Raw genomic sequence first — 23,089 nt, 5'->3', positions numbered from 1 at the left:
TGATTGATTGGGTTTTACAATAGACCGGGTCTAATATTTATACCCGGAGCCTAAACATGAATCCTACTCGAGCACAACTCGTTACAATCTTTGGCATAGAAGAAAACATTTTTAATTTAAGATAACTTGGACCCTAATCTTTCCCTTTTTATAGAGTCCGATATGTTGTTTCCTAGTACCAACCGTAGCTCATCATCGCTATCTGTCGATGTCATCCAAAGAGATCTAATTTCAGAGTCATATCTGAATCAACTAATATCAATCCTTATGCAATTGATTCCTTGATTGGTACAATCTTGGAAGCCTTCGAATTCCTATGTTCTTCTCCCAAATTTTGGTGTAAACACGGGCCTAGATGCACAAAGGTAAAGAAGAGATCCAATCACGGAGCGATATACCTTTTGATCGATGTCCTTTCCTCCTTGATCAAGATCAAGATATCCATTGGTTGGCATGGGTGTCTTGATGGGCTTGGCCTTGTCCATGTTAAACTTGTTCAACATATCGTTGGTGTACTTGGTTTGACTTATGAACATGCCATCCTTGAGTTGCTTAATTTGAAATCCAAGGAAGAACTTCAACTCTCCCATCATGGACATCTCGAACCTATTTGTCATAATCCTACTAAATTCCTCACAAAAAGCCACATTAGTACTACCAAATATTAGGTCATCGAAATATATTTGGCAAACAAAGATATCATTATTGACTTTGCGAGTAAACAAAGTAGCATTGGCCTTTCCTATCTTAAAACCTTGTTTGAGTAGGAAATCCTTCAAGCAATCATACCAAGCTCTTGGAGCTTGTTTGAGCCCATGGAGCGCCTTGTCGAGTTTGTTGACATGGTTTGGATATTTAGGGTCTTCAAAGCCCGGTGGTTACTCTACATACACCAACTTGGATAGGGGGCCGTTGAGAAATGCACTCTTCATGTCCATTTGATATAGCTTGAAATCATGATGAGCAGCATAGGCAAGTAGAATACGAATTGATTCTAGCCTAACCACCGATGCATAGGTCTCCCCAAAATCCAAGCCTTCAATTTGAGTGAATCCTTGAGCTACCAACCTTGCCTTGTTTCTTGTTACCACGCCATGCTCATCTTGCTTGTTGCGGAAGACCCACTTGGTTCCAATCACATTCTGCTTGGGCCTTTCCACCAAGGATCAGACTTCATTCCGAGTGAAGTTGTTCAACTCCTCTTGCATGGCTATCATCCAATCCGGATCATCGAGTGCCTCTTCCACCCTACGAGGTTCCAAAGGAGAAACAAACAAGTAATGTTCACAAAAACTTGCTAAATGGGAATATGTAGTTACCCCTCATCAAATGCTCCCCAATATGTTACCAATGTGATGATCTTGTTAAATGGACTGATGCACTCTAGGATGTGGCACTTGAGTTGATCTTTGGATGGGGCCATCATCGTCATCATCATGGTCATGATCGATTAGAGGATCACAACCATGAGCTTGTGGAGGGTTGACTTCACTTCTTTCTTCATTGTTGAGTTGAGGTTGAGCTTGCTCATTATTGACACCATCTTCATGAGAATGACCTTGTGCTTCATTTGATCTCCCATCTTGATTATTTCTTGTTGCGGAAGCTTCACCATGTTCATTAGATGAAACATGATGAATGGTTGGATCAAGATCATCATGCACAACATGGTCTTCATCTTTGTCTTCGACGTGCTTTACTTCACCAATGGCAAGCTTCTTGATTGCTTTGTGTGTAGCTTCTTCATTACCTACAATCTTAACATTGACTTGCTCCTTTTGAGAGCCGTCGGTTTCATCAAAAGTCACATCTATCGTGATTTCAATCAAACCGGTGGTTTTATTGAAAATACGATATCTATGTTCGTTAGTACCATAACCAAGCATGAAACCTTCATCAACCTTTGGTGCAAACTTAGAGCTTTTGGATTTCTTATTAAATATGAAACACTTGGATCCAAAAACCCTAAAGTAGTGCACCTTAGGCTTTTTATCGGTTAGAAGTTCATAGGCGGTCTTTTCTCTTTTCTTGTGAAGATATAAGCGATTGATGGCATGGTATGCCGTGTTTATCGCTTCCACCCAATAGTTGGTTGGAGTCTTGTATTCATCCAACATTGCTCTTGCGGCTTCTATGAGCGTTCAGTTCTTCCTCTCCATGACACCATTTTGTTGTGGAGTGTATGGAACCAAAAACTCATGCTTGATTCCTTCTTCATCAAGAAACTCTTCAATGTTGGTGTTCTTGAACTCCATCCCATTGTCACTTCTAACTCTCTTGATTTTGACATCAAACTCATTTTGGGCTCTTCTTGCAAACTTCTTAAAGATACCTTGGACTTCACTCTTTTCACGTAAAAAGAATATCCAAGTGAAAATGAAACCATATTTGTTACCACCAATGCTTATATAAGCGACGGGTCCAAATACGTCCACGTGAAGCAATTCTAATGTCTTTTTGGTTGTCACAACATTTTTGACAGGATGTTTAGCTCCAACTTGTTTTCCCTCTTGGCATGTGCTATAAATCCTATCTTTCTCAAAAGAAACATCTGTTAGTCCAAGGACATGTTTGCCTTTTTGAAGTTTGGCCAAGTTTCTCATCCCAACATGGGCAAGTCGGCGATGCCATAACCAACCCATGCTAGATTTTGCCATTAAACAAGTCTCAGGATTTACTCTATTTGATGTGAAATCAACTAGATAGAGTTTCCCTTTTAAATGACCCGTAAATGCAATAGAGGAATCCTCCCTTCTATAGACTTCTACACCCTTATCCGTAAAGAGACAATTGTAACCCATCTTACAAAGTTGTAAGATGGACAACAAATTGTATCTCAACGAATTCACAAGTAAAACATTTGAAATGGAATTATCATTTGATATAGCAATTTTACCCAAACCGAGGACTTCTCCTTTTCCATTGTCACCAAACACAATATTCCCACTTTGATCATGACTTGGTTGGAATGACGTGAACATGTCCTTCTCTCTGGTCATATGATTGGTGCATCCACTATCCAACACCCAACTTGTTCCACCAGAGGAATATTCCTACAAAGACAAATTAAGCTTTTATTTTAGGTACCCAAAAAGATTTGGGTCATAGGGGGTTAGTCACATAATACTTGGGCACCTAAACACTCCTCATAATTTCCTTTCTCTTTTGGGTACCAACATACTTAACCACAATCTTGTCATCCTTGCCCCAACAACACATATAATCACTAGCATAGCACCGTGGAAGTGGTGCTTGTGGCTTGGGGCCTCGGATTGCTTCATCTTGATTGTCTTGTCACTTGTAGGTTGGATCTTTGGAATGTAGACCTTGTTGTTGGCCTTGCATATAAGCTCATCAAGAGCAACGCCCTTGTTGAACTTCACACAAGGCACACCATTGATCATGTTCTTTCCATTGGCCTTCCCATCATACCTATTGTAGCCAATGCCTTCCTTGATTGTTGGGTGCCTTAATGACTTGTATATAGTCTTATTGGATTGCTCTTGACACTTGCACCCATTCTTCAAGATCATCTTCAACCTATGAATTTCCTTGTCTTTCTTCTCTAACTCAACAAGGTTAGTTGTATATGCATTCACATCAATTTTATAGCATCTTTCACAACCATTGCTAGTGGAGACATTAGAGTCTTTGGTTGCCTTAAGAGAAGTTGAAGTGCTAGTCCAAAGAGTACTATAGTTTAGCTCAAGATTTTGGTATTTTTCTTCCAAGCGTGTGAGGCTTTCTTGAGCTATACTCTTCTCATTCTTGAGGCTAGCTACTTGATCATTAACTGATGAATGTTCCTTAGTCAATTTCCCAATTGAGTCATTGGCTAAAGATAATTCTACGGTTAACTTCTCAACCTTCATCTTTTCCTTGGCGATAGATGCTTCAAGTGCAAGTTTTTTCTCTCTCTCTTGAGTGATTATATCTCCTTGTAACTCTAAGCATCTATCCTTCTTCTCTAATTTCTTTATTAGCATTTTTATTTTAGTGAAGGCCTATTTATCAAATTTCTTTATCATGGTTGCTTCAATTTCTTCTATGTTCTTATCACAACTATCATACTCATCACTAGAGGGATCGAGTGTAACATGTACCTTCTCCCCTTTTGCCATGAGGCAAGTTGGAGTGTAGTAGTCGTTGTCAATAAGGTTGGAGAAGAGCTTCGGTGGTGAAGATAGGTTGGGGAAGAGTTTTGGTGGTGAAGTTGAGTCGGGAAAGATCATGGTCGGTGAAGAAGAGTGGTGGATGGCGATGTTTGTGGCTCCCTTCTTCTTCTTCTCATCATCACTTGAGTCACTATCATTTGACTCCCATTCTTCCCCAAGATGAGCTTCACCTCTCTTCTTGCCTTTGTTCTTTTTGTCTTCATCCTTGTCATGCTTGTGCTTCTTCTTCTCATTAGGATAATTGGCTATGAAGTGACTGGTTTGACCACATTCATAGCAAAATCTCTTTTTGAACCTTCTCTTTCCATCACCATAGGTCTTGCAGTTGCTCTTCTTCTTCATAAACTTTCTAAGATTTTTAATCACAAATGCAACCTCCGCATTAGAATCTTCTACTTCACTTGAGAAATCATCCTTCACTTTCTTCTTCTTCTCTTGACTTAAAAATTGACCTTCATGTTGTTGAGTTTCTTTAAGAGCTGCACTCTTGTTGTATCCCATTACATTAGGATTTTTATTGTGAGCATTAATTGCATCTTTATCTAGACACTCATGATGCTTGAGTTTTGAAAGAACTTCTTGGGGTGTCATCTCATCATAACTGGGCCTTTCTATGATCATGGACGCTAGCATGTTGTTCTTGGCTCTATAGGTTCTCAACATCTTTCTAGCAACCTTGTTGTCATCCCATTCGGTGCTTTCAAGAGCTCTTATGCGGTTGACCAATGCCATGAGCCTATCAAACATGGATTGTGTTGTTTCATTTTGCAAGAACACAAATCTTTTTAATTCACCATGAAGTAACTGAATGTTGCCTTTTTCACACTTCTATCTCCTTCAAATGACACTTTCAGAGTATCCCAAATTTATTTTGCACTTTCCATTCCATTCACTTTTCTAAACTCATCCGGAGCTAGGCTTGACACAAACAATACTACGACTTATGCATTTTGATGGAGGTTGTGCACTTCTTCTGAAGTTATCTCTCTATCTTCATCGGTAGGAATCATCACACCAACATCCACAACTTCCCAAAGTCTTGTGGCAATGAGATGCATCTTTATCTTATAAGACAAATCAGTGTATCTTGTTTCATCAAAGTGAGGTGGCTTGCCAATGTTGACGGATGGAGTATGTAGTGTTGAACCTTTTATGAGTTGTCCATAGTCAAAGCTCATGTTTGAATATATTCCCTTTCCATGAGCATGCTCACTGGCTCCAATATCACTAGCAGCATCTTTATTTGCTTTATTCTTATCACTTGTTGTATCATTCTTGCCACTTATTGCATCATCAACCTTCTTGCTCAATTCTTCCTTCATCTTGCTCATCTCATCTTGCATCTTCTTCATTCCATCTTGAAAGAACTTGACTTGAGCAGCCATCAACTCTTCAGATATTTTCTTGGTCATCTCGGCGGCAACGGCTTGCATCTTGTCGAACTCCGACATTGTTTCTTCTTACGCGGTGAAGCGCTAAAAGAAGACCTTGCTCTGATATCAATTGAAAGGATCTAACAATGCCTAAAGGGGGGTGAATAGGCTTATCTAAAAATTAACTATAAATGCTAAGTTCAAATTTGTCAGTCAATGTCGGAAGTCCCGGCGTTTAGGTCGAAACTCCCGACGTCGTCAGAAGTTCTGGCACAAACGTTAGCGGTTCCGACGCCTATGTGAACTATAAAATAGTGCCAAATTTAACTTTGCAGATAAATAATCTTACAACCCCACTTCCTTGTGGTTTGGTGAAGAGGTTGGGTCACTCCCTTGACGTCGTAATGCCTCCAAACCGTAGATCGAGTCCAAACCCTAAAATGAAGTTCAAGAGAGAGAGAGAGAGACAAACAAATACAAGTAATCTCTAGCAATCACAACAATAAGCACACGGGACATAATGATTTATCCTGAGGTTCGGCAACCCCACAAAGGAGCTCCTACGTCCTTGTTGTTGAGGTGACCACAAAGGTCGGAGTCTATTCCACCTCCTTGCCTCTCTCAAAGCGACCACAAAGGTCACTTGAGGTTTTCACTAAGAAATCAAAGGGTAATATAAACTTTCCAAGGCTCTTCCACAAGATGGAAGCTCTTGGGCAACGCCTAGCCTGCTAGGGGCAAAGCCCCAAGAGTAATAGACGCAAAACCAACCGACTTGACGAAGAAATCAAGTGCTCAAACTTGCCAAAGTGATTCTCTCACTTAATCCACTCTCCTTTTACTCAAAATCCTAAGGGAATCAAAGATCGGAGCAAAGAAGGGAGAAGAGGGTGCCTTTGTTGCTTGGGAGCTATTGGGACGAAGTTGGGTCAGCTGTGAATGAGTCCATAACGGTTAGAAGTGAAGAGAGGACTATTTATACTCTAAGTAGAAATCTAACCGTTCGGATCTACGTCGGAAGTTCCGACGCAGATCTTAGGACTTTTGACGTTAATAGAAAACACTGTTCACACAGGGTCAGAAGTCTGCACGTGCAAGTCAATGTTGAAACTCTCGATAAACATCGAGACTTCTGATGGTCGGGACTCCCGACGTACGTCGAGACTTCTGACGTGCGCAGACAACCAACCAACCAGCAACACTTCAGGTGTTGGGACTCCCGACATGGGTCGAGACTTCCGATGAGCGCATACAACCGGCCAGCAGAACCACAGGTGTTGGGACTTTCGACTTGGGCTAGGACTTCCGACTGTCGGGAGTTCCCGCTCACGTCGGGACTTCCGACGCCCACAGTCACCGCGCAAGCTAAGTGACTGGGTGTCAGGACTTCCGGCATGAGTCGTGACTTCCGACGGTCGGGAGTTTCGGCTTACGTCAAGACTTCCAACACCGATAGTCATAGAAAAATATTCTATGTGTTCGTGGAGTGCTAGAGTGTTTCTCTTTTGATTTTATTTTTATGCTTGAGCACTCTATCTTTCTCAGACCAACTAAGTTTGCACCCCTCTTTATAGTGCGGCGGATCCTAAACTCAAAAACAAAAATAAAACCTTTGAAGAGTGTTTTGAGTTCGTTTGCCTTTACAACTTCAAGATTTGAGGGATACCATTTCATCTTTATCAACTCTTTGAATCTTTTATGGGACTAATAACTACGACATATCTCATTAAGATCACATTAGTCCCTAATTTGGATGTCATCAATACACCAAAACCCACGTAGGGGGCAAATGCACTTTCAATCTCTTTGAACGGCGCCAGGACTCCCGTTGCTCTGTGTTGGTGAGGAAATTTGTAGGCAGAACAGAATCGGCTTGGGTCAGCGATTTCCATGATGTATTCGATGCAGGTTTCTCTCTTTTCCCTGTTTTCCCCTTATATATTATAGCCCACAAATCTCCTTGTCAATCAAAACTAATATAATCCTTGTTGACAGCGAAGTCAATCTTGCCAGTTTTGAATCTTGGTCTCGCCGGATTGGAAATGACAACAGGGATTCCAAACTTCATCCAGATCTGCTATTTGCTATTCTTAGGTAAGATTTGTTGCTATATTTTTCTCTGATTATTTCTACCTCTTTTACCTACGGCTTCATATTTTGCTAGATTGGTTTGTTGTGTAAGGGGGCTTCATTAGTTTATGCTTAGATCTTTAATCTCTAGGTGTTCGTTTTAGTCTGTGTTCTATGTCATTAAAGATGTATTTCTATGATGGATTTCTAATGTACATGTCTAATTTTTTTTATAGGATAGGCTATAATTGATGTGTGTTCTCTTTATTCAGATTGGAGCTGGTGTTTATTTGAAGCTTAGCATTATATTGCATTATATCTTGGTTTTACAATGTACTAATTTTAGCTTTTGTTGGTTTTGCAGAATATGGATTCTTTCAATATTAAATCAGACACTGTTGAAAATTTAGATGTCCGACCTTTAAAGAGATCATGTCTGCATGGAAAGATGAATAACTACAATTGCCACCAAGAAAGGTAAAAACCATAAATATTTATATTAGTTTTATATATAATAGTTTTCTCACGTATACGATGCTTATATGTTAAATAATCATTTATTACAAACACAATGGCTATAACTTAGAAAACGATTTTTGGGACATAGACTTTGAAGGAAAATAAATGTGAAGACAACTTACCTATTGCAGTTCAAGACTTCATTAGATGTATCAAAATACTCAGATTTAGAGATAATCAAATAGTGTAACACCCCGGGTGTTTAAATATTAAAAACAGAACATGTCATCATGTGCATTGCAAGGCATTGGTCATATTGCAAACTTTGATATGCATTCACTAAAAACAAGTTTACATTTATGTTATGAGTGTTGAATTGAATTGTTTGAATCAAGTCAAAATTTGGTTTGGATTTGAATTTTCGAGAAAACCCTGATTTTTAGCATTTAAATCCTACCCTAAAAACTCATTTAAAAAACTAAGCATATTTTGGGGTTGAGCCCAAAAGCAAAAGTGTAGAGCTTGTCAAGTTATACAAAGTTTGATTTTGGAGTTTTCAAAGTTGTTATGAAAAATTTGAAGTAATTCGAAAAGGCGTATATCGTTAAATATTCCCTATTTGAATTCAAAAGTTCATTTCAAAATATAGACCAAATTAAGGGGTGGTTATAAAAGCAAAGTTGTAGAATTTTTTTATTTTGAACAACTTTTATTTTTGGAGATTTTTGAGTTGTTATGCAAATTTGGGAGTAATTTGAATTTGAAAACGCATGGCAATTCTATAATTACTGTGAACAGTGGCCGCCGCTCTTGCTACACCGTCGGCGACCTTCGGTTTGCTTCTAGGCACGGTCGTGGCCGTCTTTGGCGTCGCGCTGGCGTGGTGAAGGCCACAGCGCAGCTTCCTTTTGCTTCTAAGCCGCGCTATTTAGCCTGAGTCGCCGTCGCCGTCGCTCTTTCTTCTCCTCTGCTTTTGCCGTCGCCACCGCCATAACTAAGGCGAGCTTTCACCGTCGCTTTAGCGCACTCCAGCCGCTGCAAAGCTTGTCACAGCTCCGCCTGCTACTTGCGCACCCAACCAACCTGCTTTTGTCGCTTGACTTCACCGGGAACTCGCTGGGCACGCTCTTCTTCCTCACGGCCGGCGACCTCACCCGCGATTCCGTTTCACCGTGGCCAGCATTATCCGGTGAGCCGTTGCCCTTGCTTGTTGTCCCTATAGCTTCGTCTAGATGCTGTGGTGCTTAATCCAATCTTGCTTGGTCATTTTGCCCACTGCAGTCGCTGGTTCACCGTCGTCGACAAAGTCTGCTCCGCCGTGACCGCTGTCACCGTCGACCCGCGTCACCGTAGTTTCTCTGGCCTCGTTCTTTGCTTCTACATGTTCGGGGTGAGATGCTGATCCTTTCTAAGTGCTTAGTTTGATTGTTACCGGCCTTATTTCGCCAGCGTAGTGTCGCCGAGACGCCACATCCGCCATGGCCGACATCGAGCTATTATAGGGCCATAATCAGTACTGATAGGGACGTCAATCGATGCGCCTAGTCGTGGTGATCGTTTTGGTACCTTGGCCGTCGCCGTTGGACTCACCATCAGCGAGGAAGCGTCGGTCAGCGCGTGTGTCGCTGGAGTCAAAGCCAAAGGTTGAAGATGACAGGTGGGGTTGGGATGTCAGTGACTGTGTAGTTCAAAAATGGATTTTTCTATTTTCAAGAATGAATGAATGAATAGTGTCTCTTTTTGTTATTTTTGTGTAGATTTATTTATAGCTCCAAAAATTATGAAACTTTTTGTGTGACTTCTCTGTGATGTATAGTATTTAAGAAAAATATGAAATGATGTTTTCAGTACTTTTTGAATATGATGAAAATTGCTCAATTAATTAATAAATGCATTTCCATGATTTTTCTAGGCTTATCTAATTATTCAAAAATTATGAAAATTGTTTTGCCACTTAGTTATCATGTAATGAACATTTACAAAAATTTTGAGGTTAATTGGAACAAGTTAATTTATTTCATAATTCTTAATTAAATAATTAATTCATAAAAGCAAATAGTAACTTTTAATGATTTAGGTTTTGATTGAATTTTTGATTGAGTGGTGTCCTTGGGTCATTAGTTGGTAATGATCCTTGGCAATTGATTTAGGGTTGCAAAAAGGTTTAGTTAGTTTGACTTGCAACTGTACCGCGAAGGAAAGTTGTATTCGAATTGTTAATTTTTGCATCTATCATCAAGCATCATGTTTCGTGTTCCGCATCATGTTAAACATGGCATTGTTACTACGTGTAGTGAACGAAGGTGAACACGTGGTAGTTAATCAAGTTGTGGAGGAGGTTAATCCGTCTGTTGAGGTCGGATCGAATACTTGTGGAACGTCGCAAGAACCGAACTTTTCCGTCAACGAAGGCAAGCCCTAGATGCATACAACCCTACCTTGTGTTTTACAAATTAATTTTGCTTTTGTTTTTCTGTACTACATTAAGTGATTAGGAGTTAAGTAAAAGTCTAATTGGTGCATTACCAACATTATTTTTCCGTACCTACCTTGTTACTCGTTTTACGTCATAAATATCTAGTTATGCTTAGCCATGCTTAGACAGGTCAAAGTCGGGTGATTACCTGTCACCTGCAGGTTTTAAATGGATCTTTGGTTACTTATGTGATCATGAAATATGAGCATGTGGAGTAATAAATCTAGACCGGGCGAACTAGGTGTGTGAGCCATAAGACATGGAGGTCTTGTGAGCGGGTCCTTTCCGCCTTTGTTAGTTAAGGTCCATCCATTGTTGAACTATGTGCGGTGAGACTTTATAGTACTAACCACATACTCCGGTAAGCCTTAACTTGGCTATTCTATTACGAGAATGGCTACTCACACACTAGGAGTGGAGAGATAGCGGGAATAGCGTGTACCCACATGGCAATGGGCTGGATTGGTGGAGTACTGTATTCTCGGGTGGCGTGGACCCATTCTTGTTTTAGAGGATCCGAGAATAGGTTGGTATATGTAGGTCAGAGACCTATATATGACGTGTGGTCTGGAATCCCTAGCTGGGTTATAATCGGTTCGAATCGTCGTTTCTCCTCGGTTATGGAGACTCACTTCTCTGTTCATCATCGTAGTTTAATAACTAAAATTTGAGAAGGTGTTGGATATGAAGTTTCATGATCTCAATACGGATCGTGTCATCTTTGTATATGAATTTATAAAGTTTTTAATGTCAAATTAAAGAATTTTGTTAAAGAACTTTTACGCAAAATAACTTTGATTATTGCTAAAGCCATACCTTGAATCCCTGAGCCTGCATTCCTGAATTTATCAGTTCTTATTTTGGTTAAGTCTTGTTGAGTACTTTGGTACTCAGGGTTCGTTGACCCTTGTTGCAGGTGAGCCTCATGAGCAGATTTGTTTTGGATCATGTTGCATGACTATTGTTCGATCTGACGATGAGAAGTAAATGCATGGCCCTTGGGTAGGGCAACTTTTTGTGTGATCTGTAATATGTTATAATACCACTCCACTACTATGTTTTGTAATATTAACCGAACTTAGTTGTATGGTTTGAAACAAATGGTTCGTAAACTATGTTATTGTAAGTCTTTCGCTGTTTTTACTCTGATGTATATATTTGAATAAATGTTGTAATACTACAATGACTCTGTAATGTGATCCTACTCGGAAATCGTGGATGATTCGGGGTTCCTCGAGGACACCCGATAGACTTATTAAGTTACCAGGAACATATGCATAGTTGTCAAAGGTCGTTGGACAGTGACAAGTGCATGTGGGTCCTATAATTTAGGAGGTTCTACCACAGAATGGTATCGGAGCGCACGATCATTACAAAGTCTTTGTCGTATTGGTTTACAAAAATTTCAAAACAATTTGGGATGATTAAATGTAACTTGTTAATTTGGTCCAAATTGCTTTTGACTTATCTTATCTCTTTCTCACCATTCCTTATTTGATTAAAAATGTTTTATGTGGTGGAGTAGTAATATTACTATGCCCTATATAAAAACAAATGTTGTTTATATGCATTATAAGCTTTGATGATTTTGTTCATAAGAACGATTCATGCATCATGATTAATTCACTCGTTACTTCCTTCACCTCTGAGTCTAGAGTTGAGTAGTGAGTCTGGTTTGAGTAATGTAATCCATCCTAGCTGCTCTTTAGACTTTAATTAAATGGTCTTACTTGGATTAAATTGGCTTCCTACAGTATGGCTCATACCAAGATGACGCCCCATAAGTCCCCTAGACCCAAAGGAGTTCCTCGTCACCAACTTGCCCCTAGGAATGATGGTGCTAGCAGTAACAGTTCTAGGCCTGATCCCTAGGTAGAGATACAAAGGATTTCTACAGAGTTAGCACAAGCTACTAGCGATAGGACTTTGGATGCCATACAGGTAGGAGAATTACAGAATCAATTGAGGCGTCTCACCACCGCGCACAGGAACTACGAACGTATGTTAGTTCATACGGTGGAAGGAAGGAATGAAGGTTGGCATAGGGAAAATATAGCTAGAGCTAGAACTCATGAGCTAGAATTCTATGTAGAAGATTTAGAAGAACATAATACTTATCTGCATGAGGAAGTTCATAGGCTTAGCAATCTACTAGATCCAAATCATGAACCCCAAGCTGATGCCATGGACCTCGGTGTCATCCTGGCCGATGATGATGAATCAGAAGAGGAAGAAGAAGATCCTGAAGAATTAGTAATGATCGATGAAAGTGATAATGAAGACGGTAATATTTCTGGAATGGATACCGAGCCTAAAGTTTGAAGTGATCAAGGAAAGGAGTAGAGTTGTATAATAGTTAGTTCTAGTTAAAGTTAAGCAGTTTTGTTTAGGTTCATGCGGGTTTGTGTTTATATTAGTAAACTCTATATAATGTGGCTGGAGTAAGCTTTTGCGCAATTCAATAAAGACTTGTGAATAAAGTTTGGTTTGTTATGAGCAGATGCGTCGTACACGGGGTTCGTATATTCTGGGAACTTCACAAGATGAGGACGGTATTCCAGATCCGCCACCAGTTCCAACAAATCTGGCTGATGCTATAACCGCACTTGTCAATGTGACGGCCGAAAATTCTCGTTTGCTTCATGAGATAGCTCAGAGTAATCAGAATTAGATGCAAGGAAATCATGGTCGCCACTATAACAGACAGGAGGCTACATATGTTGATTTTACCTACACAAGACCACCAGTGTTCACCAAGGCAGATGAACCATTGGAGGCTGATGACTGGCTTCAAACTATGGAGCAGAAATTTGATCTTATTCCTTGCATGGAGTATCAGAAACCTGCATTTGCCGCCCAGCAACTTCGAGGAGCAGCAAGTGCTTGGTGGGCAAACTTAGTGGCTATGCAACCAGCTGGCATTCCAATAACTTGGGCTGAGTTCCGTACTGCCTTCAGAGCCCACTATATTCCAGAAGGAGTGATGGCTATGAAGCTGGATGAATTCCTTGCTTTGAAGCAAGGGGATCAAACCGTAATGCAGTATGTGGGAAGATTCAATCACCTATCACAATATGCACCTGAACATGTCAATACTGATGCCAAGAAGAAGAGGTGGTTTATGAGAGGCATGAATACCAAGCTGCAGACAATGATGACAACTTGTACTAATGTTACTTATCATGAGGCAGTAAATATTGCAATTGCTTTAGAGGCAAAGTATCGGCAGCATAAGGAGCTCAAAAAGAAAAAGAGTATGTTGTCTGGATCTTTTGGGGGAAATCAAAAGAGGCAGAGGGTGATTTATCATCCAGTAAATCATAATCGTCCTTATCGTCCGCCATAGTTCCAAGCCAGGCAATAGTCAAATGTCCATCCTGCTATAACCCAACCAAATTCATAGCAGACCAATGCTCCTGGTGGCAATGCTCCAACATCCTAGGGTCACAATTATTAGTGTTACAATTGTGGAAGGACTGGTCATTTCTCTAGGAAATGTCCATATCCTAGGCAGGCTAATCAAAATTATCAAAAGGCCCCTGCCAATCAACAACAGGGTCAGGCACCAAACAAGAACCCCAATCAGAATGCTCAGAAGGGCAAAGATGAGAGGAAGACAGGACGGGTGTTCTATATTCAAGCTGGGGAAATTCTGGAAGGGGAGCCAGTGATGATGGGTATGTTTCCTGTCGCCAATCATCCTGCAGTTATACTTTTTGATTCAGGTGCATCTCATTCATTCATCAATAGAACATTTATGGTAAAGCATGAAATTTCAATTGGGGCAACAAAGGAAAATTTCTTTATACAGTCGTCCGGGGGACGTCTATGTACTAAGGAAATGGTGTACCAGGTACCCGTAAACCTAGGTGGGCATATTTTTCCCACTACCATGATTATCCTTAAGGATCAGGATATAGATGTAATCTTGGGAATAAATTGGATGTATCAGCATAAGGCTGTTATAGATGCTTTGAATAGGACATTAAGGGTGAGTTTGCCTGATAGTAATTCTCAACTTCTCATTCAACTTCCAACCTTAAGAAGATCAGTGGGCAAGGTTTGTGTAACTGCTGTCAAAGAGATTAGAGATATCCCGGTAGTGTGTGAATTTCCGGATGTGTTTCTTGAAGATTTACCCGGTCTACCAATGAATAGGGATGTACAGTTTAACATAGAGTTGCAACCTGGAACAGCTTCGATTTCTCAGAGAGCTTATAGAATGCCACCTAAGGAATTGGCCGAGTTGAAGACTCAGTTACAAGAATTGATTGAGAAGGGGTTTATCCAACCTAGTTCATCACCTTGGGGATGTCCGGCAATTTTTGTGAAAAAGAAAGATGAGACCCTGAGGTTATGTGTCGACTATCGTCCATTGAATGAAGTGACCATCAAGAATAAGTATCCCTTACCTCGAATAGATTTGCTTTTTGATCAATTGGCTGGAGCCAAAGATTTCTCCAAGATAGATTTGAGGTCAGGATATCACTAAATCAAGATAAAGCCTGAAGATATTCCCAAAACGGCATTTACCACAAGATATGGATTATATGAATACTTGGTAATGTCTTTTGGTTTGACAAATGCTCTAGCTCATTTCATGTATCGGATGAATTCAGTATTCATGCCTGAGCTAGACAAGTTTGTAGTGGTGTTTATTGATGACATTCTAGTATATTCTAAGCATAAGAAAGAACATGCAAAACATCTCAGAATTGTTCTGACCCGCTTGAGAGAACATCAACTATATGCCAAGTTCAGCAAGTGTGATTTTTGGCTTAAGGAATTACAATTTCTTGGACATGTCTTGTCAGCTGAAGGCGTTGCAGTTGATCCAAGCAAAGTGAAGGATGTGCTTGATTGGAAACCGCCAACCACAGTTAATCAAGTTTGGAGTTTTATGAGATTGGCGGGGTATTATCATCGGTTTATTCCAGATTTCTCTAAAGTATCAAAGTCCATAACAGAATTGTTGAAGAACCAAGTCAAGTTTGTCTGGTCATCTGATTGTGAAGAGGCTTTCCAGACCTTGAAGAGACTGTTGACCACTGCACCAGTGTTAGCCCAACCTGATATCAAGAAGCCGTTTGATGTTTATTGTGATGCTTCAAGTATTGGTATTGGATGTGTGTTGATGCAAGAAGGCCGAGTCATTGCCTATGCATCCAGGCAACTTAAGCAACATGAAGAACACTATCCGACTCATGATCTAAAGTTAGCAGCTGTGGTCCATGCTCTGAAGATTTGGTGGCATTACCTGCTTGGTAATACGTGCCATATTTATACAGACCACAAGAGCTTAAAGTATATCTTTACTCAGTCAGAGTTGAACATGCGACAAAGAAGATGGTTAGAACTGATTAAGGATTATGACTTGGAAGTACATTATCACCCCGATAAAGCAAATGTGGTTGCAGATGCCCTCAGTCGTAAAAGTTATTGCAATTGACTGAAAGTAAGAATAATGGGTCTGGCTTTATGTCAAGAGATGGAGAAGTTGAATGTAGAAGTAATTCAACAAGGTAGTCTGACCAACATAATTATTGAAGCCACTATTCGAGATCAAGTTATTGCTGCTTAGAAGGAAAACAAAGGTATAGCCCTTATCAAAGAAAGGGTCAGGAATGGAAAAGCAGAATGCTTCAGCATAAATGATGAAGGTGTGTTATGGTTCAAGGATCGCCTGGTGGTACCAAAGGTTCCTGAGTTGCGGTAGTCAATTCTGGAAGAGGCACATGCTATGAGGTTATCTATCCATCCAGGAAGCAACAAGATGTACTATGACTTGAAGCAAAGATTCTGGTGGACTAAAATGAAAATAGGGATTGCTAGATATATAGCAAAATGTGATACTTATCAAAAGGTAAAAGCTATACATTTGAGGTCTGCTGGTGAATTACAACCATTACCTATTCCATCTTGGAAGTGGGAGGACATAAGTATGGATTTTATTATTGGTCTACCCAAGACATCAAAGGGATTTGACTCAATATGGGTTATTGTAGATCGACTAACCAAATCAGCACATTTTCTTCTAGTTCAGAATACATATCCCACTATATAGTATGCCAAGATGTATTTAGAGCAAATTGTGAGTCTCCATGGAGTACCCAAGACTATTGTGTCCGATAGGGGTACACAGTTTGTCTCTAGTTTTTGGAAACGGTTACATTCTTTATTGGGTACCAAACTACTGTATAGTACAGCTTATCATCCGCAGACTGATGGACATACTGAGAGAGTCAATCAAGTACTTGAAGATATGTTAAGGTGTTGTGTCCTTAACTATTCCAATAAGTGGGATGAATGCTTACCTTTGGCCGAGTTCTCATACAACAATAGTTATTAGGAAAGCATTAGAATGGCTCCATTTGAAGCACTCTATGGTCGTAGATGCAGAACATCGCCAAGTTGGTCTGAGCCTGGAGAAAGAAGATTCTTTGGGGTTGACCTTGTGAAAGAAATAGAAGACAAGGTTAAACAAATATAAAGTAATTTGAAGATAGCTCAATCCTGACAAAAGAGTTATGCGGATAGACAACGTAGACCATTGGTGTTTAACAAAGGAGATTTTGTATATCTGAAAGTATCACCAATGAAGGGAGTTACCTGTTTTGGTGTTAAAGGCAAGTTAGCACCTCGATATATTGGACCCTTTCAAATTTTGGAGAGGTATGGAAAAGTGGCATATCGCTTGAAATTACTAGAACATCTAGCAGCTGTGCATGATGTATTCCATGTTTCTCAATTAAAGAAGTGTCTCCGAGTGCCTGAGCAGAATATTGAGGTTGAAAGAGTGGAACTTGAACCAGATTTGACTTATTCCGAATATCCTATCCAAGTTTTGGATCAGAAAGATCGTGTTACTCGAAGAAGGACAATCAAGTTCTACAAGATACAATGGAATCAACATTCAGAAGAAGAAGCTACTTGGGAATCAGAAGATTACTTATTAAAAAAATTTCCAGTTTCTTGCGTCAATATAGAGTAATGTTAGTTGAGCTAGGTTGTTACAAATTGTGTTTTGTAAAGGGACCTCAGCTGTTTTATGGACAAGTTTTGGATGTTTTTGGACTAACACATTTACTTTTCCATTACTTACCCTATGGCTTTGAATCTCGGGGCGAAATTTCTTTTAGGCGGAAGGATTATAACACCCCGGGTGTTTAAATATTAAAAATAGAACATGTAATCATGTGCATTGCAAGGCATTGGTCATATTGCAAACTTTGATATGCATTCACTAAACACAAGTTTACATTTATGTTATGGGTGTTGAATTGAATTGTTTGAATCAAGTCAAAATTTGGTTTGGATTTGAATTTTCGAGAAAACCCTGATTTTCAGCATTTAAATCCTACCCTGAAAACTCATTTCAAAATCTAAGCATATTTTTGGAGTTGAGCCCAAAAGCAAAAGTGTAGAGCTTGTCAAGTTATACAAAGTTTGATTTTGGAGTTTTCAAAGTTGTTATGAAAAATTTGAAGTAATTTGAAAAGGCGTAAATCGTTAAATATTCCCTATTTGAATTCAAAAGTTCATTTCAAAATATAGACCGAATTAGGGGGTGGTTATAAAAGCAAAGTTGTAGAACTTTTGATTTTGAACAACTTTTATTTTTGGAGATTTTTGAGTTGTTATGCAAATTTGGGAGTAATTTGAATTTGAAAACGCATGACAATTCTATAATTACTATGAACAGTGGCCGCCGCTCTTGCTACACCGCCGGTGACCTTCGGTTTGCTTCCAGGCGTGGTCGTGGCCGTCTTTGGCGTCGCGCTGGCACGGTGAAGGCCACAGCACAGCTTCCTTTTGCTTCTAAGCTGCGCTATTTAGCCTGGGTCGCCGTCGCCGTCGCTCTTTCTTCTCCTCTGCTTTTGCCGTCGCCACCGCCATAACTCCGGCGAGCTTTCATCGTCGCTTTAGCGCACTCCAGCCGCTGCAAAGCTTGTCATAGCTCCGCCTGCTACTTGTGCACCCAACCAACCTGCTTTTGTTGCTTGACTTCGCCGGGAACTCGCTGGGCACGCTCTTCTTCCTTACGGCTGGCGACCTCACCCACGATTCCGTTTCACCGCGGCCAGCATCATTCGGTGAGCCGTTGCCCTTGCTTGTTGTCCCTACAGCTTCGTCTAGATGCTGTGGTGCTTAATCCATTCTTGCTTGGTCATTTTGCCCACTGCAGTCGCCGGTTCACCGTCGTCGACGAAGTCTGCTCCGCCGTGACCGCTGTCACCGTCGACCCGCATCACCGTAGCTTCTCTGGCCTCGTTCTTTGCTTCTACACATTCGGGGTGAGATGCTGATCCTTTCTAAGCGCTTAGTTTGATTGTTACCGGCCTTGTTTCGCCGACGTAGTGTCGCCGAGATGCCGCATCCGCCATGTCCGACGTCGAGCTAGTATAGGGCCATAATCAGTACTGATAAGGACGTCAATCGATGCGCCTAGTCGTGGTGATCGTTTTGGTACCTTGGCCGTCGCCGTTGGACTCACCGTCGGCGAGGAAGCGTCGGTCAGTGCGCGTGTCGCCGGAGTCAAAGCCGGAGGTTGGAGATGACAGGTGGGGTCGGGATGTCAGTGACTGTGTAGTTCAAAAATGGATTTTTTTTCTATTTTCAAGAATGAATGAATAGTGTCTATTTTTGTTATTTTTGTGTAGATTTATTTAGAGCTCCAAAAATTAGGAAAATTTTTGTGTGACTTCTCTGTGATGTATAGTATTTAAGAAAAATATGAAATAATGTTTTTAGTACTTTTTGAATGCGATGAAAATTTCTCAATTAATTAATAAATGGATTTCTATGATTTTCTAGGCTTATTTAATTATTCAAAAATTATGAAAATTATTTTGCCACTTAGCTATCATGTAATGAACATTTACAAAAATTTTGAGGTCAATTGGAACAAGTTGATTTATTTCATAATTCTTAATTAAATAATTAATTCATAAAAGTAAATAGTAACTTTTAATGATTTAGGTTTTGATTGAATTTTTGATTGAGTGATGTCCTTGGGTCATTAGTTGGTAATGATCCTGGGCAATTGATTTAGGGTTGCGAAAAGGTTTAGTTAGTTTGACTTGCAACTGTACCGCGAAGGAAAGTTGTATTCGAATTGTTAATTTTTGTATCCATCATCAAGCATCATGTTTCGTGTTCCGCATCATGTTAAACATGGCATTGTTACTATGTGTAGTGAACGAAGGTGAACACATGGTAGTTAATCAAGTTGCGGAGGAGGTTAATCCGTCTGTTGAGGTCGGATCGAATACTTGTGGAACGTCGCAAGAACCGAACTTTTCCGTCAACGAAGGCAAGCCCCGGATGCATACAACCCTACCTTGTGTTTTACAAATTAATTTCGCTTTTGCTTTTATGTACTGCATTAAGTGATTAGGAGTTAGGTAAAAGCCTAATTGGTGCATTACCAACATTGTTTTTCCATACCTACCTTGTTACTCGTTTTACGTCATAAATGTCTAGTTATGCTTAGCCATGCTTAGACAGATCAAAGTCGGGTGATTACCTATCACCTGCAGGTTTTAAATAGATCTTTGGTTACTTATGTGGTCATGAAATATGAGAATGTGGAGTAATAAATCTAGACCGGGCGGACTAGGTGTGTGTGAGCCACAAGACATGGAGGTCTTGTGAGCGGGTCCTTTGCGCCTGTGTCGGTTAAGGTCCGTCCGTTGTTGAACTGTGTGCGGTGAGACTTTATAGTACTAACCACATACTCCGGTAAGCCTTAACTTGGCTATTCTATTACGAGAATGGCTACTCGCGCACTGGGAGTAGAGAGATGGCGGGAATAGCGTGTACCCACGTGGCAATGGGCTGGATTGGTGGAGTACTGTATTCTCGGGAGGCGCGGACCTGTTCTTGTTTTAGAGGATCCGAGAATAGGTTATATGTAGGTCAGAGACCTGCATATGTCGTGTGGTCTGGAATCCCCAGCTGGGTTATAATCGGTTCGAATCGTCGTTGCTCCTCGGTTATGGAGACTCACTTCTCTGTTCATCATCGTAGTTTAATAACTGAAATTTGAGAAGGTGTTGGATATGAAGTTTCATGATCTCAATACGGATCGTGTCATCTTTGTATATGAATTTATGAAGTTTTTAATGTCAAATTAAAGAATTTTGTTAAAGAGCTTTTACGCAAAATAACTTTGATTATTGCTAAAGTCATACCTTGAATCCCTGAGCCTGCATTCCTGAATTTATCAGTTCTTATTTCGGTTAAGTCTTGTTGAGTACTTTGGTACTCAGGGTTCGTTGACCCTTGTTGTAGGTGAGCCTCATGAGCAGATCTGTTTTGGATCGTGCTGCATGACTATTATTCGATCTGACGATGAGAAGTAAATGCGTGGCCCTTGGGTAGGGCAACTTTTTGTGTGATCTGTAATATGTTATAATACCACTCCACTACTACGTTTTGTAATATTAACCGAACTTAGTTGTATGGTCTGAAACAAATGGTTCGTAAACTATGTTATTGTAAGTCTTCTGCTGTTTTTACTCTGATGTATACATTTGAATAAATGTTGTAATACTGCAATGACTCTGTAATGCGATCCTGCTCGGAAATCGTGGATGATTCGGGGTTCCCCGAGGACACCCGACAGACTTCTTAAGTTACCAAGAACATATGCATAGTTGTCAAAGGTCGTTGGACAGTGACAAGTGCACGTGGGTCCTATAATTTATGAGGTTCTGCCACAAATAACTTCCTCGTATATTTTTTTTATAATGTAGACGATTTATTTATGTACAATTATTAGAGGACTTGAAACTGTTGATTATCGAATCAGTCTAAAATCAATTCTTACCCTATGGCTATGCTTTAGTTCATCCTCGGCCTTTCCCATACATGTGTGACTCATTTGGAGGGCTCTGCACCCTCAACAAAGTGGTTATATTTCTTCAATATCTAAGAGGATTTTGGATCCTGAAAGGAGTATCTATATATTGCTTAGTAATCACCATGCAATTTAGTACAAGGGTTGGCAAGCAGAATGACTAGCTGCTACCAAAAAGTTTCCTTGGTGACTGCAACAATGCACTACTGAAAACTGGATCTACAGAAGAGCATACAGTCATTACAGACTTTGATTCACCTAGCTCACAGAATTTGTACAAAGCACTGAAGAGATATGCTCTGTGGCGGTGAACCATAATTTTCAACAGCCTACATCAGTGAGAGATGAGTCATGAGTCTTTAATTGCATTTGTACAGCTGACTAGGCGCCGCCGACACTGCAACAAGATGTTTTTGCTACAATAGTACTTGGATTATTTACATCAGGAAATTAACTAACAATGGCCCCGTTCGCTTGGAGGAATCTCGAGGAATCTAGAGGAATTTGTGAGAGGAAATAAGCCATGAACAGTAAAAATCAGCCATGCACAGTGCTTTTTTAGCACCAGCCGAACGATGGCCCCGTTCGCTTGGAGGAATCTGGAGGAATTTGTGAAGTTCTTGAACTTCATGCTAGCTCATTGTTTGCACTATTTAATTTTTTTTTGAACAATAAATATAGATATGGGATGCTAACTTGAATGTAAAACAATATTTTTCTCCGTTTTTCCTGGATTCCGAAATTTGTGAGAAAGTTTCAATACTTCTGGATGGATCAAGTTGCGTTTGGTTTCTCGTGATGGTGTGAGGATGTGATCCAAATTCCAGTTTCTGGAATTTTGTTTTGGTGCAGATTGGTTAGCTTCTATTTCCTGTGTTGTTTCTGAAACGATAATGTTTCATGAACAGAAGCACCAGAATGCATCCATCAGGTTCAGTGAAGGAGCGACACACTGATTTTTGTGAGGCTTAGCAGGGTCTTTTCAATTTAATCACAGCTTGCTTATGCTGGGCCACTTAACCAATATGCAGACCGTGTTTTCAAATAGAAATTATTTTCAGCAGCTTGTATTCATGTCTGCTCCTTTGTCTATGCTTGTCTTCTGTAGGAACAGCACAACAGTCCCAGCAGCAGTTTGCTTATCGATCTCTGATGGCACAACAGTCTCTGCATCTTCGATTTTCCTAAGGGGTTTGCTCGTTCGGTTTTCAGGTGTGCATCAGTAGCTTCTGGTGTTGCAGCTTTCCATCTCGGTCAGTTCGACAGTGTTTCTTCAGGTGACTGAAATTTTCTGCATCCCTGCAGCTGTTCTGTTTATCCGCTTGCTACTGCAGTTCAGCAAACCTCAAGTTTTCCAGCAGTGTATCATTCCATTGGATTGTGTCATTATCAAGTAATAGTGTATCAACTATTTAAATCATCTTTAGCTAGCCATTGATTGATTAGACGAGAGATACGGATTATTGTAATTTAGCATACATAACTTTTTGTCTGCTCGACAAGAAAACTGTAATGCTCCCATTTACCACCCTCTGGTTGCCAGTTCGGTCGTTCAGCAGATAACACCACCCGCCACCATAAATCAATTTCTCTATTCTCTAGGGATGGCTTGTCTTTGGAATCCTTGTTAGAGACGGTTCTTGATCCGAAAACAGCTTGAGAAATCGGAGAGTCG

The 23,089-nt window shown here is 40.3% G+C and overlaps 1 long non-coding RNA gene across 1 annotated transcript; it reads left to right on the top strand.

The window, feature by feature from the left end:
• The first annotated feature begins 7,348 nt into the window (after positions 1-7,348).
• On the top strand, positions 7,349-22,705 carry LOC136550932 (uncharacterized). The gene is made up of 4 exons (XR_010782405.1): positions 7,349-7,456; positions 7,544-7,642; positions 7,983-8,095; positions 22,523-22,705. It is a non-coding gene; the product is annotated as an uncharacterized lncRNA (long non-coding RNA).
• The last annotated feature ends 384 nt before the right edge of the window (positions 22,706-23,089 follow it).

Source organism: Miscanthus floridulus, chromosome 4 (genome assembly GCF_019320115.1).
Source record: "Miscanthus floridulus cultivar M001 chromosome 4, ASM1932011v1, whole genome shotgun sequence".
NCBI lineage: Eukaryota > Viridiplantae > Streptophyta > Magnoliopsida > Poales > Poaceae > Miscanthus > Miscanthus floridulus.
The sequence above is the reverse complement of the archived record's forward strand: the minus strand, read 5'-3'. Positions and strand labels throughout refer to the sequence as shown.